Source organism: Battus philenor, unplaced genomic scaffold (genome assembly GCF_028537555.1).
Source record: "Battus philenor isolate CCGP_79_NKW_IND1 unplaced genomic scaffold, ilBatPhil1.0.hap1 SCAF_26, whole genome shotgun sequence".
NCBI lineage: Eukaryota > Metazoa > Arthropoda > Insecta > Lepidoptera > Papilionidae > Battus > Battus philenor.
In genome coordinates, this window is record NW_027181689.1 from 3,388,876 (window position 1) to 3,402,057 (window position 13,182).

Genomic DNA, 13,182 nt, shown 5'->3' on the forward strand with positions numbered 1-13,182 from the left:
TACACTGTTGGCGAAGTGAAAAATGTAAATTACGCGGGTTTAAGGTGGCAGCGTGCTGAAGGCTCTTATCCTATTGCCTGTCCATGTGACGGTTCCATAGTATAGATTTTTCAACACTTACTCGGATACTATTCCTGATTCGAATACAAAAGATGTAGTAGTAACCACGTGATCTGAATTAATCTTAGAATTAATAAAAAATCTCTTAGGGTAAAGCAAAGTTCGGGGGCTGTCTGGGGAGCTTTGGTACGAAAAAATTATAAACAAACGTAATTGCAACCACCCTGTTCTCTATAATACAAGCTTGCGAACCAAATGCAGAACATTCATATTTTTTTTTATAATATAAGCTGTTTGCATTGAACAAAACAACAAGTTATGATATGTACATAGATTTGTAATCATATTTTCATGTACATAGTGGTATTAAATAGATTAAACTTAAATATAATTTATCTATTTACAATCTAGATGTTCACCCAATAAAATATTTAATATCATGGCTGAATGATAAAGGTATAATAAAAGGGACGATAGAATATATATTTAATAATGTATACATGCGGTTCAACCACTACATTTGTTAAATAATATTAAAATCTATCTTTATAATACACGTCGACGAATGTTGATTAAATGAATTCATTCAGTTATTTGCCATAAATTAATCCTACTAACAGACGTTAGATTTGGCACTTTTTAAAAATGTCTCTTAAGAAATATATAGAAAGTACTAAAGCTTAAAAGCTCCTCAAACATATATTTTTAATCGTATTTATATACTGTGCACTCGGGAAATATCTTTTCGACGTAAAATTTATGCACGTGCCAAATCAAATGCAAGATAGTAAAAAGTAAGAACAGTTAAATGGTTATGTATTATAATGAACATTTTTTTTCGGAAGAGAGCGTTTATCTACAATTATAACTTTCCTTGAAATCTAGTAACCTAATAAATAATTAAAAATAAATATTACAAAAAATATTTCTATTATAACAGATGACTGGTCGTCGTTTCAGTCTACAAACACCCACTGAAAGGCGTAGGCTTCCCCCAAATATATGCTTGGGGTGATATATTAACATCACCGTGCTTGGCAGGCGGTGTGATATTACAGGCACGCAGAGGACCTTGTTGCCCAACTTCTAATGTGCAGTGTGAATTATGTATAATACTATGGGAATCGATCCCGCAACCTCCATTCACAAGTCTCAGTCCTCTACCCCTGGTCTACCACTGCTCGATGGTAGGTGATCAATACATGACTATACAGGTGTTATTAAGACAGCAAATATTTTACTCAATTACACATGATACGGCGGCCGCGTCCGTCTAACCCGCGTTCAAGCGAGGGTGGTCTGGAGAGGCCCGTGTCTCTCCCGACCGCCGAGTAGTCCTCGCTTCGTCTTACATAAACTACACCCCACTCACTATACTACACACCTGCAGGGGTATAGTTCTCCACGCGTGGAAGTCTTTGTCGTAACTGGGGTACGATCATCGGCGTAAAATTATTATTCCGTGGACCTCTGTTTCCACGGGCTCAATTTCAATGAAGCTGCACAAAACCTAGACCGGCTAGCAGCATAACTTCTAGTACATCCGATAGCAAATAGCAAATATTTAACTCCAAGTACCGTTAAAATATATTTATTGACTGTTAGGATGATATATGACAATGGAAACACGCACCAAAACATTAATAATATATGCCTCGTACGTAGACAAAACAACTTATTGCCTTTAAAAACGCATTACGTAAGGAGGACACGCGGTTGTGTGTGAGTGACTTTATTTGCATTAATTTTTCATTAGCCTTAGATTTTTCCATTTATGTAGCCGATATCTAGAAATCAAAACGAACGTATCGAGTTTTCTAAACCTTGAAAATATTCTTGACACGAAATTAACAACTATTTTGTGGGCAATTGTTCTCGATTTTACTCTCCTGTAATATTTCCGAGATGTCATGTTTTATAATTTAGTTTATATATAAAAAAATAAACTTTTTAAATTTAGACAACAATGTAAAGTGATCGTATTATCATAAGATAAGCTAAGCTTGGGAATACATTGGTATTATTAATTATTAATAATATTACTTTTCATTAAATTAGTAATATTTATTAATAATTTGGTATCGGTTTTTAATACATTGATATTATTTCTTAACAAATTGGTATTTTTTGTGAAAGTGATAGCAATAAGATAACCCGTTTAGGTTTACAATAAGCCCTTCTCAAATCAGGGCGTTGGAACCCTTGTAGCCAGAATAATAATTTAATCAAGAATCAAATGAGCTCCCCTAAAATGGCATTATTCAACTTAAAGCTACAAGAGTTCCAAACGCATCCTTTTCCAATAAGATCCCACAACAAACTCAGTTTTTTTCAAGTTTATTATGGTCACTTTACAATACCTATATAAATATATGAAATTTGAGTTTGTCTGTTTGTAATTTTAAAATCTATGTATTTTTTTACTACATGCACATGCGTATATATACAGGACATAAACTAAAATAGTATTTAGTTAAATTTTTGTCTGTCTGTATGTCTGTTTGTTTTGGCTAATCTCTGAAATGACTGAACCGATTTTGACAAGATCTGTACTAACATATAGCTAATGTAATAAAACTCATCATAACTCTATTAAACAAAAAAATACTAAAATTAGATATTTTTTACTAAATTCCTCGCGGATAAAGGCGCGGGTACAGCAAGTCATTAATAAAGTAGTAAAGCAATTTATTCCCTAATTGGATTTTTTAATAGTACTCTGTTTAATGTATTTGTCTTGAATTAATTACGAGATAATTTAGACAAATTTTACGGCAGTGTATTGAAATAACGTATTCAGTTGCCCACAAAAGGGTACCTGAATTTATAAAGCCAAGAGGAAATTATTTATAAAGGTATTAAAAAAAATTGATGTGATAAACAAATATTTGACGACATAAAAACTCTAATTATTTATAACTGTGTCTACGATATCATTTGGATGGAATTTAAAAAAAATCCTTTACTCGGTTTTTTTTCAATAAAGAATTTCCTAAAATAATTGTAGCCTAAGTTACTTTTGTATTACATTATATCTGCGCCAGTATAAGTACTGTCAAAATCGGTCTAACCATTTGAGATTATGGCCAGAAAAAACAGACAGAGAAATATTTAAAAAAGTATATATCTGGGTTTTTTGTACCGTATAAATATTTTCATATGCATGTAGTAAAAATCGGTTATTTTAATATTACAAACAGACACTCCGGTTTTATTTATTTGTAAATTCACTCACAATTTTAAAAAATAAAATCAGCTAAACTACTATAAGCGAAGCAATAAATAGGAAAGCGAAGTTAGAATACTGAAGTAAAATCTAAGCAAGCGGTTAATTACATTGGTTAGATAATTGGAATATTCATACGCTATTAAAATGTTTACGGCCAGCGCTGCATTGAGTTGATAGTTTCTCATATCAGCGGCATCTATGGGTCAATTATCTTTGTTGTTTGTAAAAAAAATATTAAAATATTGACTGCATGAAAATGTTTTGTATATGTACAAAAACATAACCGATTTTCTAATGAAGTAATATACAAAATTAATAACAAAAGCTAAAACAAATTTTGCATATCTAAATAGCTCTTTCGTAAATATTTTTGTAAGCAATGTATAAGTCTTTACAATTGCTAAATTTAAAAAAAAATGTCGAACATTTTGCGACCAGTTTTACTACACCATAAATGATTTCATAAAAGATATTATACCTTAGGAATGAAAATGTTTCAAAGTTTATTAATATATATTACTAGGTGCACTTATTCATGTACGAGTATGTAATTAAAAATCTGAATAAAATACAGTTTTCATACCTCAAACATGAACTGATAAAAAACAAATGTTTAAAAACTTGCGAAGTTATACCTAATTTGCAAATTTTTTATGTCGTATGGATATATAGTTTTTAAATATCGAGTATAGATAGACAGATAAACACACGTTCATTTTTATACATATAGATTGATATTCTGTAAAAATATATTTTTCGACTGTTCTTCTTAAGTATGAGAAATTAACTTGTAATTCATACTACGTCGAAAAAAGATTTTTTTAACTTGAACATGCCTTATGCTAAAATCTCTTATGAATTTTTTTTTGAGAAACCGATAAGACGAGGTACTGACAGCTAAGAGTGTTGCCCTACTAAAAGTCTATTAATGCAGTTTTCATACTCGTAAAATTTCTTTTAAATAAAACAGTTTCACAAATTAATTTAAAATATGAGAACACATGCCCAGACTCCTAAAATTAATAACCTAGATGTTCTTATTTATAAGAAAAAAAACTTACATCATATTCTCTAATAGCATATCAAACTATGTAATAAAGCTCTCCTCGAGTTCAAATGAACTGGTTATTAAAGAGTCACAAAAATGGTTGGTTTAACGTGGTATATGTAAAAAATACAGTCCAACACGTTAAGGCAGTCTTTTTATATAGATAATTCTTTACATGACACAACTTCTCCTTTTTAATAAAAATGTAAAAGTTCAAGTGACCTTAGCTCAAAGCTCAAATCTTAGAAATCCTCTTCTACATGTAAGTAGTTCTCTTACATCGATATTTCCATACATGATATCCTTTTATTTTAAAACAACAAGGATTTGACCTAGGCGACAAAAATAAATAAAGGGTGACATATGGAAAGAATATTTCATGAACCATCCGCTGTCTCTGATATCTAGACTGCTTTGCCTGTTTTGTTAATAAACATCTTTTGCTAAATATACAGTTTTCTACGAAGTTGTTAAAATAACAGGCCAAATTACGTACCAGATAATTGTTTTAAGTACCGATGTAGAGTAAGGCAGAGTGGTGATAACCCAGTGACAGAGGACTGATACTTGCATTCGTAGGTCGTGAGTTCGATTCCCGGGATATATATCTTACGTAATTCACATTTAGTAAACAGTTTTTAGAGGATAGGAAACAGAGTCCACAATCACCATAACATCTCACTGCCATTGCCAGCGCGCCTATCAACCGTTGCGATAAAGGTATATCCCCCCGTAGATATCGTTAGGGGAGAACAAATGCTTAACAGTAAGCATCTATGGGCTAATGATGAGAGTTTTTATATTAAAAGCTATAGTAATCAGTTACCTCCTAGGTAAACTTTTTAATTATCTTCACGCTATATGTTATAATAGCATTTGCTAGTTTATGTTTGTACCTGTGAATATTTTAGTTCTCCTCGGCTTTAGACACAATGTAGTATATAATTTGGTTATTATTATTTAAGACAGATGACCGTGGCGATTTTTATGGAAGACTTATGCCTTGCAGTGAACATCTATCGGCTGACATGTTGGGGATATCAGTTGGTTCCGTGACTTAACATTTTGTGTAAGTAAAATTGTAAAACACAACAGTTATAAGAATCAAAATCGCCTGTCGGTGACCAATTCTGGTTGTAATTATTTTTCATATTTTCGTTAAGGCAAGGAAGTTATTATGAAAAAAATTGAAAAAAAAATTGAGAAAATATTAAAAATACTCTTTTCTCTACTCAAATACTCTTTTAACTACAGAGTAAATTAAAATACCCGTCTCTAGGTGTTAAATATTTGTTGTTAATCATAACAAAACAAGTTTGGTTGTGAAGAAATAAAAATTGCATACTATTAAAAATAACAATAAAATATTCTGCTTTGTCATCTTTTTAGCCGATTGACGCTCACTGAATGGTATAGGCCTACCCAAAAGAGCGTCATGATCTTGTCACGTCTTGCGCTGCTTACATTCAGTGGCTTCCCGAGATATTACACATATAATTATTACTACAGTCTTGCAATGTTCATTACACAAAATATATTTAAGAATATTCGTATTTATAAATGACTAAAAACTCAAAGTAGTAAATAAAGTGATCACTTTTTTACTGATTCTTTTTTATTTTTTCTTATCGACTGCCATAGCCTTTTATTACTTTTGGTAAATGTGCAATCTAGCGGGTAGCTATTATGCACTATTAACCAGATATATAAAAACCCATAACCAAACATAACTTTTCTCTAACGAAGAAATGTATAATAAATATTCTAACATAAGATTATTGATAACAAAGGGAGCAGTACAATATTTATTACCTGGTTTTAATCTAGATATCGTCCAGACCTGTCGATTCTTTGAACAAATATGTGTAGCGAATGAAGTGGAATGCATTATACAACTACGAAGCTTCTAGAGGTGCATTGGCTTAACGAGCTAACCATTGTTTCAGTGCACCGCTTCCGCGCTCCCGTTTTGTCCATCTGTCCATTTTATTTCTATAATATACACTTTGATATCAAATTATTTGCATAACTTTATACCTTATACTAAAGTTTTTTTTTTGTATACCGGTAAGTATATAGTACATAGTACGTCGTAGTATAATTAAAAGTTCTTCCAGATTGGAGGTGACAGAAGGTGCCTAGGCTAACCTAGTCTAGATTACCTTGAGAGCTAGGGTCGTTAGAGAGAATCCTATTATATATTACTTCCGACTTATGACTTGATTTCATAGAGTTATTTAATCTTTCTGTGGACAGGAGTTGATCTAAGAGAAATTATTTACGGATCCTACATACTAAGAATGGACTTTCGCAAGGTAACGCCTGATTTCATGAATACATATATATATATATATATACATATATACATATATATATATATATATACATATATACATATATATATATATATATATATATATACATAAATTCATATATCTGGCCTGTATTAGTAAATCTTTTCCTCGGCAATGTGGACGCTTTTATGTTCATAAAGCTCCTAATGGTGGAGTAGGGATGCGATCGCACGAAACGTAATCTTAAAACCTGGAAATTGTGAGGGCGTCGATAAGATAGATTAGGAGATTTACTTTTTTATTTAAACACTGTAACATGCAAAACCATAAGTAAAAAAAACTTGAATGAAAGTTACGGACTCTAATGTCTGTGGAAAATTGACCCTAATAAAAAAAGCTCCTATTGATAGATTTAAAAAAATATCAAGAAACCTTTGCATTCTAATGTTTATTGCACTATAGACTTCATAGAACTATTTTCTACACCTTGGGAATGTCGCCTCTAGGGTATTTAAATATTTATTTAACACGTAATTGTATTTTGTTTTAAAAAACATATGTGGTGTCGTTAGACAATAAAGAAAACAGGTGAATGCACAGATTTCTTTTATTTTGCAAAAATCATAGTCGTATCACTACGGTTCGTTCGTATTACGACGTTTGAACTGTCAGATACATCTGATAGTTCAAACGTCTAAATCATGACATGTGACATTATCATAGTGTTTTACAAAGATTTTCAAATTAATACTAATACTTAATATAAGCTTTGACATACATGTAGTTCCACAGAGTTTCTTTTCTTCTCCGGTCTGAAACATTTTTCATCTAAACAAGAACACAACTTAGTGTCAGTAAGAGAAGTAATTGAATTAAATTTGAATTTGAACGTTACGAGAAAAATACTAGAAGAGACCAATTTGAACTAAAAAACCCACTGAACTCCTCTATAATGGATTCAACTTAATGCTACTAGGAATCTAAAAGCATTCTGTGAAAAACCATCATCAAACTTAGACGAATTTTTTGTGGTCACTTTCACAATAACCTTCTTTTTCTTCTAAGTAGTGTACTCCTTTGAAAGAGGTAGTGGTCATGTACCAGTCGATTTAACGCCCCTGCTGCCCTCGCTAAGCGTTGCCACGTAGTCAGGTGGTTGGAGTAGTGGTCTCTCCATTTTATTGGAGTTTACGAGATCGCTTGCCTTCCACTTTGCCTTGTAACACCAAACTTTTTAATGAGTCCTTATTACTGGTAACATGTCAAATGTACTTGAGGATTCGTATTCATATCGTATAGTAGTAGATTTTTCGATCTATCAAGGCTTGGGAGTTGTACTGATTTTTTTTTATTTTAGTTTTAATATAATTTACAAGTTCTTGCCACATTAGGCAATTTATTAAATATAATTCAAGATATTACACATCTGTGCCTTGGAATACTGCACATGACACTCTTCTCTTTCGTTTCAGCTGATAGACGCCCACTTCTTCCCCAAAAGGAATCTATGGATATACGATAATCGCGACACTTGGCTAATGGAATGGTGATCACAGTGTGGTACTATGGTACGCAGAGGACGCTGCTGCCTATCACCTGGAAACTTGTTTGTGAGCAGTGACAAACCTATAAAATTAATGCAGGAAGCGTAAATTATATGAGATTTCATTACAGGAATCGAGCCCGCGACCTATGATCGCGAATCTCAGTCCTTTGCCGCTGGGCTATCGCTGTTCAACAAAAGTCTCAGTCCTGTATACGATCACTGATACAATTGCCTATAAAAGAGTTAATAATCTAGTTTTATTCACGATTATCTTGGGAAGCATAGCATATTAAATATATAATTTCATTTAATTTCCTACGGCTAAACATAGGAATTTACGAATTACTATTTGGCGACAAACAGAGTATGACACGACTTCCTGTTAAGAACTTAAATAGCCTATTAATGTTTTGAGGAAGTATTTATAAAAGCTGTATGTTTAATTTGCCTCTCAATTGTTACTCAATGCTCTTATAGATATGTTTATATATATATATATATATATATACATACATATATATATATATAATATACATATATATACATATATATATGTATATATACATAAATATATACATATATATATAAATATATTTCATAGATATACCGACCTAAATCTTCCAATGGCCGTCCATCGGCTGAAAACAAGAACATAAAAATACTGAGACTATATATTATATATTTTAATATATAGTGGGAGAATATATTACAAAATTATATTGTGCAGGTATATATTTAATTGTATATTTAATTAGTCATTGTAAAGATATGTTATCTTTTATGACGTCATTTGATATGCAGTAACCGTTTGCACACAAACATGCTGTAACGTTTTTTTTTTTTAATCTAGCAATATGATCCGTTTGAACATTACCATCCGGGATCCTATTGTTAAGGCGTGTATATAGTCCATGGAAATATTCACTTACTAGCTAAGATCGAATCTTAAGTCAGATTTACGAGTATATATATTCCTAAAATTAAAGTTGGCTTATAGCACTAACATTGAAAGCAATTTTTGAATAAAAAATTCTCGTATGTAGATTCGCACATAATTCCTATTATTGATATATTTACTAGAAACTCAATTATGGAACTGACATAAAAGAAGGCTGCTAGGGCTTATAATTCTTTAGTGAAGACCACGATACGTCAAGCGCCGCGTACGTTCATCCACATGGTGGATAAAGGAAGACGTTAAGGTTGTCGGAAAAAACTGGATACGACCTCTTACAACTCGTCCTGTTTGAAATCCACAAGGGAGACCTATGTCCAATGCTGATACTGCTGTTGATTAACTTATTCTTTACAACTTATTTTAAACATATCTGTTTATATTATAGTTAATAAATAATTTATGAGTGAATTTTCTTGAGGTCCTCGTTTTATTGATATCTAGGATACCTTGCGCTACAAACATTTTCTGTATTGTCAGATACTACGCAAGGAGAGTAATCTGTGGATGTATGTACATACATATTAAAATATATAATTTTGTCACTTTTTAGAAGCTGTCGACTGCGTCAATAATGTATTAGATTATTAATTGTATATTATTAATGATATAATAATTATCCATATAATTATAATAAATGGTGATTGGATATAGGTGTAAAAGCTTTGAAGGGTGAAGGTAAAGCTCATTTGCCGCCAGTTAATGTATGTTACCTAATAATTTGTTTATTATTATCATTATAATAATTATAGTAAGAAAAGCGATTTTGAAATTTGAATTGCTACGTATTAAAATAAATCATTGTTTACTATCAGTTCCTGCAGATTTTATAACGCCTCAAATTATTGACCCGTCGCATTTTAATAGAAAATATAATTTAATGCAAAATATTTTAGACTGATCACATTATACAGAGTGATAAGAATTAGGTGAAAGCAATAAAGCTTTTTGCTGACTAAAGAGCTATATATTCACCCGTTTGAAGCTTTTACGAATATAACCAATTACGCTGTAAATTGCTATTAATACTAGCTGGCCAGTCATTTGTTTTTATAAAACGTAAATATGAAAAAATATTATTTTTTATTAATTATTACATAATTTAGTTATTAGTTAAGTTCTTGAAGATATGTTAAAAATTAAAATATTTGGATGACATGTTTTTACCTTCGTACAATGTACAATAGATCCTATATCGATTTTATCACTAGAAAATATTTTTTACTGTTTGAATTTACACCTTTACCGGATTTACCAAGACAATAAAGGTTTTTGGCAAAAACCTCATTACACTAAGTTTGATGACTCCCTCAGAAGTACAAAAGTGTATTAGAATTAGATGTCCTTCCTGATTAGTAGGACTTCCAGCTCTTAGATTGGTTTAGTAGACTCTTTACGGAGAAGCCGGGCCTAAGAGAAAGAGGAGTTCCCGTACTGTCATTCGAATTTTAAATTTCTAATTCCTGGTTTTTCAAAACGGCTGAACAACGCCTAAAATCGATTCCTGTAATTATGTTATCAGCTTATCGCTTTTAAAAACCAGTAATATTGGCGTTCTGTTTTCAAAACTCTTATAGTTTACAAATAAACAGAAACTAATAATCGTACTGATTTTTTCCTTTATTCCTAGGAATAAAACTATACAGGAACTTTAGTGTGAAAGTTTAAATCTTTATATTAATTTATTAACCGAGCGAAAAAACTGCTTTTCGCCGATAGGCTTTAACAATTATTTATAAATTTAAAATAGCGTAACTAAAAACAACTACATAAATTAAAAAAAAAGTTTTAACTTGTGTTTTTTCATTCGTGTATAAGAATAAATTAGTTAGGTATAGTTTTTTTTTTACATATTCTCAATCTCAGGTTTATTTACCATATTCCATATTCAAAATATAAACATTAGATTCGAAATTAAAGAAAATTAATTAATAAAGTTTATATTCACACTAAAATGTTTCTTAAAATATTCGTAAATTTTAATTGTTTATTTAGTATAATCATTACAACCATCAGAATTAGTGACCATTATACAAAGTGTTTCTAAATATATTTAAAAACAATCTCCTAACAGCTGCATCTTTTTTTTAAATATTACATTTTTAGCAATAATTTTTTTTAAGCTATAAGCTTTCGATCTGTTATAAATAGCTCAAATAAAATCATCGTACTCTGGGTGATGCAGATGTGTAAAATACAATTTATTATTTTATTTACTAACGCGAAGTAATAATTATCAATATTGTACATTTGAATAGACATTTTTACTGCATTTAATTAAACACTTAATTAAAAATAGCTATTAATTTTATGGCCGATGCCTATGATACATATTTAAATTACCATGATTTATTTTTACTAGTATAACGCACAGATAATGATAAAAACTTAGACACTGTGAAAACTTGTAAAATTATTGTAAAAAAATGTAAAATCTTTTTAAATATTTGCCGAGATTAATGGAAATTCTCTTTCATTCCTCTCACTTTATTGTGTATTTTTTCATTATTAATACGCATTTACAAATTATGAAATTGCCGCCAAAACTGTTCTTATATTTTTTCTGTCTTAAAATAGTTTGCTGTTAAAAATAAATATACTTTTAATACGAATAAATATTCTAATTATAAATAATATTAATTTTTTTTGTTAAATACCTTTCACTTGGTATAAAAACAGTTAATAGCGTTATAAAAAAATATATTTACGTACTTTCAAACTTGTCACATGTTTCTTCATAAAAGTGAATAATAAATATAATGCAATATATATATATAATCTTGATGAATTTGTTCACATTGACTAACCTGTAATTGTCTTTCCAGCACTTAAAAGTCCAAAAGATTAATCACATATTAACAATTGTTTTTTTTTTTAGTTTTAAACGTCAACTTTGGTTCTGGCAGTTGCGCGCCAAAATTTATGTCAAAGAATTACGCACATATTTTTAATGTCTTTATTGCGTAACTCACTTATTACATTTTTATAATTTCACGGGAAATGAAATTTATATGTATTACAATTTTTTATGGTTCTATTTTTTATAATATAAGTATGCCGATAAATTTTTAGTCACTCGTTAAAACTTTTTTCGTGTCGAATTAAAGAGTCGAAATTAAAATAGCTGTCACATTTTTGGTGGTCGGATGCGAATCGCGTGGCACTGTCCGAAATTCGAAGACCGTTTGCGCGCTCCCATCGAAATATTTCGGTATTTCGGGGCACGGGACTGTATCAATTCGTGATTTTCGAAAATTGTCGATACATTTTCATTGTTTAGCGACTGTAGTGTTGCGCGCACATGCAGTTTCAACACATTATGATCTAACACTGGCGGACTCTCGATTGCAGAACATACTTATTCTAAGTCAACTTACATTCGTTCATATTTGCCTGCGGGGCGTAGGGCTGTGAGGGCTTAGAAACTAAGTCTAGACCGAGCGTTGTGGCCACTCACCATCAAATACGTTGTTGTCTCTTTTCAACACCACGCAACGTGCATTAGATGCCAGCTTATCTATTTCATTTTATTAATAATTGATGCAAATTAACTACGTTTTATTTATTCCTACTATAATCATACGGCGCCACGGATTATCTCATAAAAAAAAAACATTACTTATATTTTCAATCTAATGTATTAAAATTGCAAATAAGGAAGTTAATCAATTTTTTTTATTTCATTTTTTACTTATTTTTTTAAAGATAAAAAAACGGTATACATGTGCAACCCTAGTTTTCGCGTAGTACAAGAAACGTCTTGCATATAATAATATGTTTTAGCCTATATTGAGCGCCTTAAGGCACCCGCTATAAAACATGCGAAATATATAGCATTATATCTGCTATATGCTAATTCAACAATTTAAAATAACATCGCTTTGAAATGTTAATCGCATTAGATAACAGAATAGAATATATTAGTATTCAAATAAGTTATTACGGTTTATTATTTCTGTAGATGTATAAACACATAAATACTGTTTAAATTAAAATACAGTTCCAATATTACAATTAACAAAAACATGCTAATTCTATCGACCAGTGGAC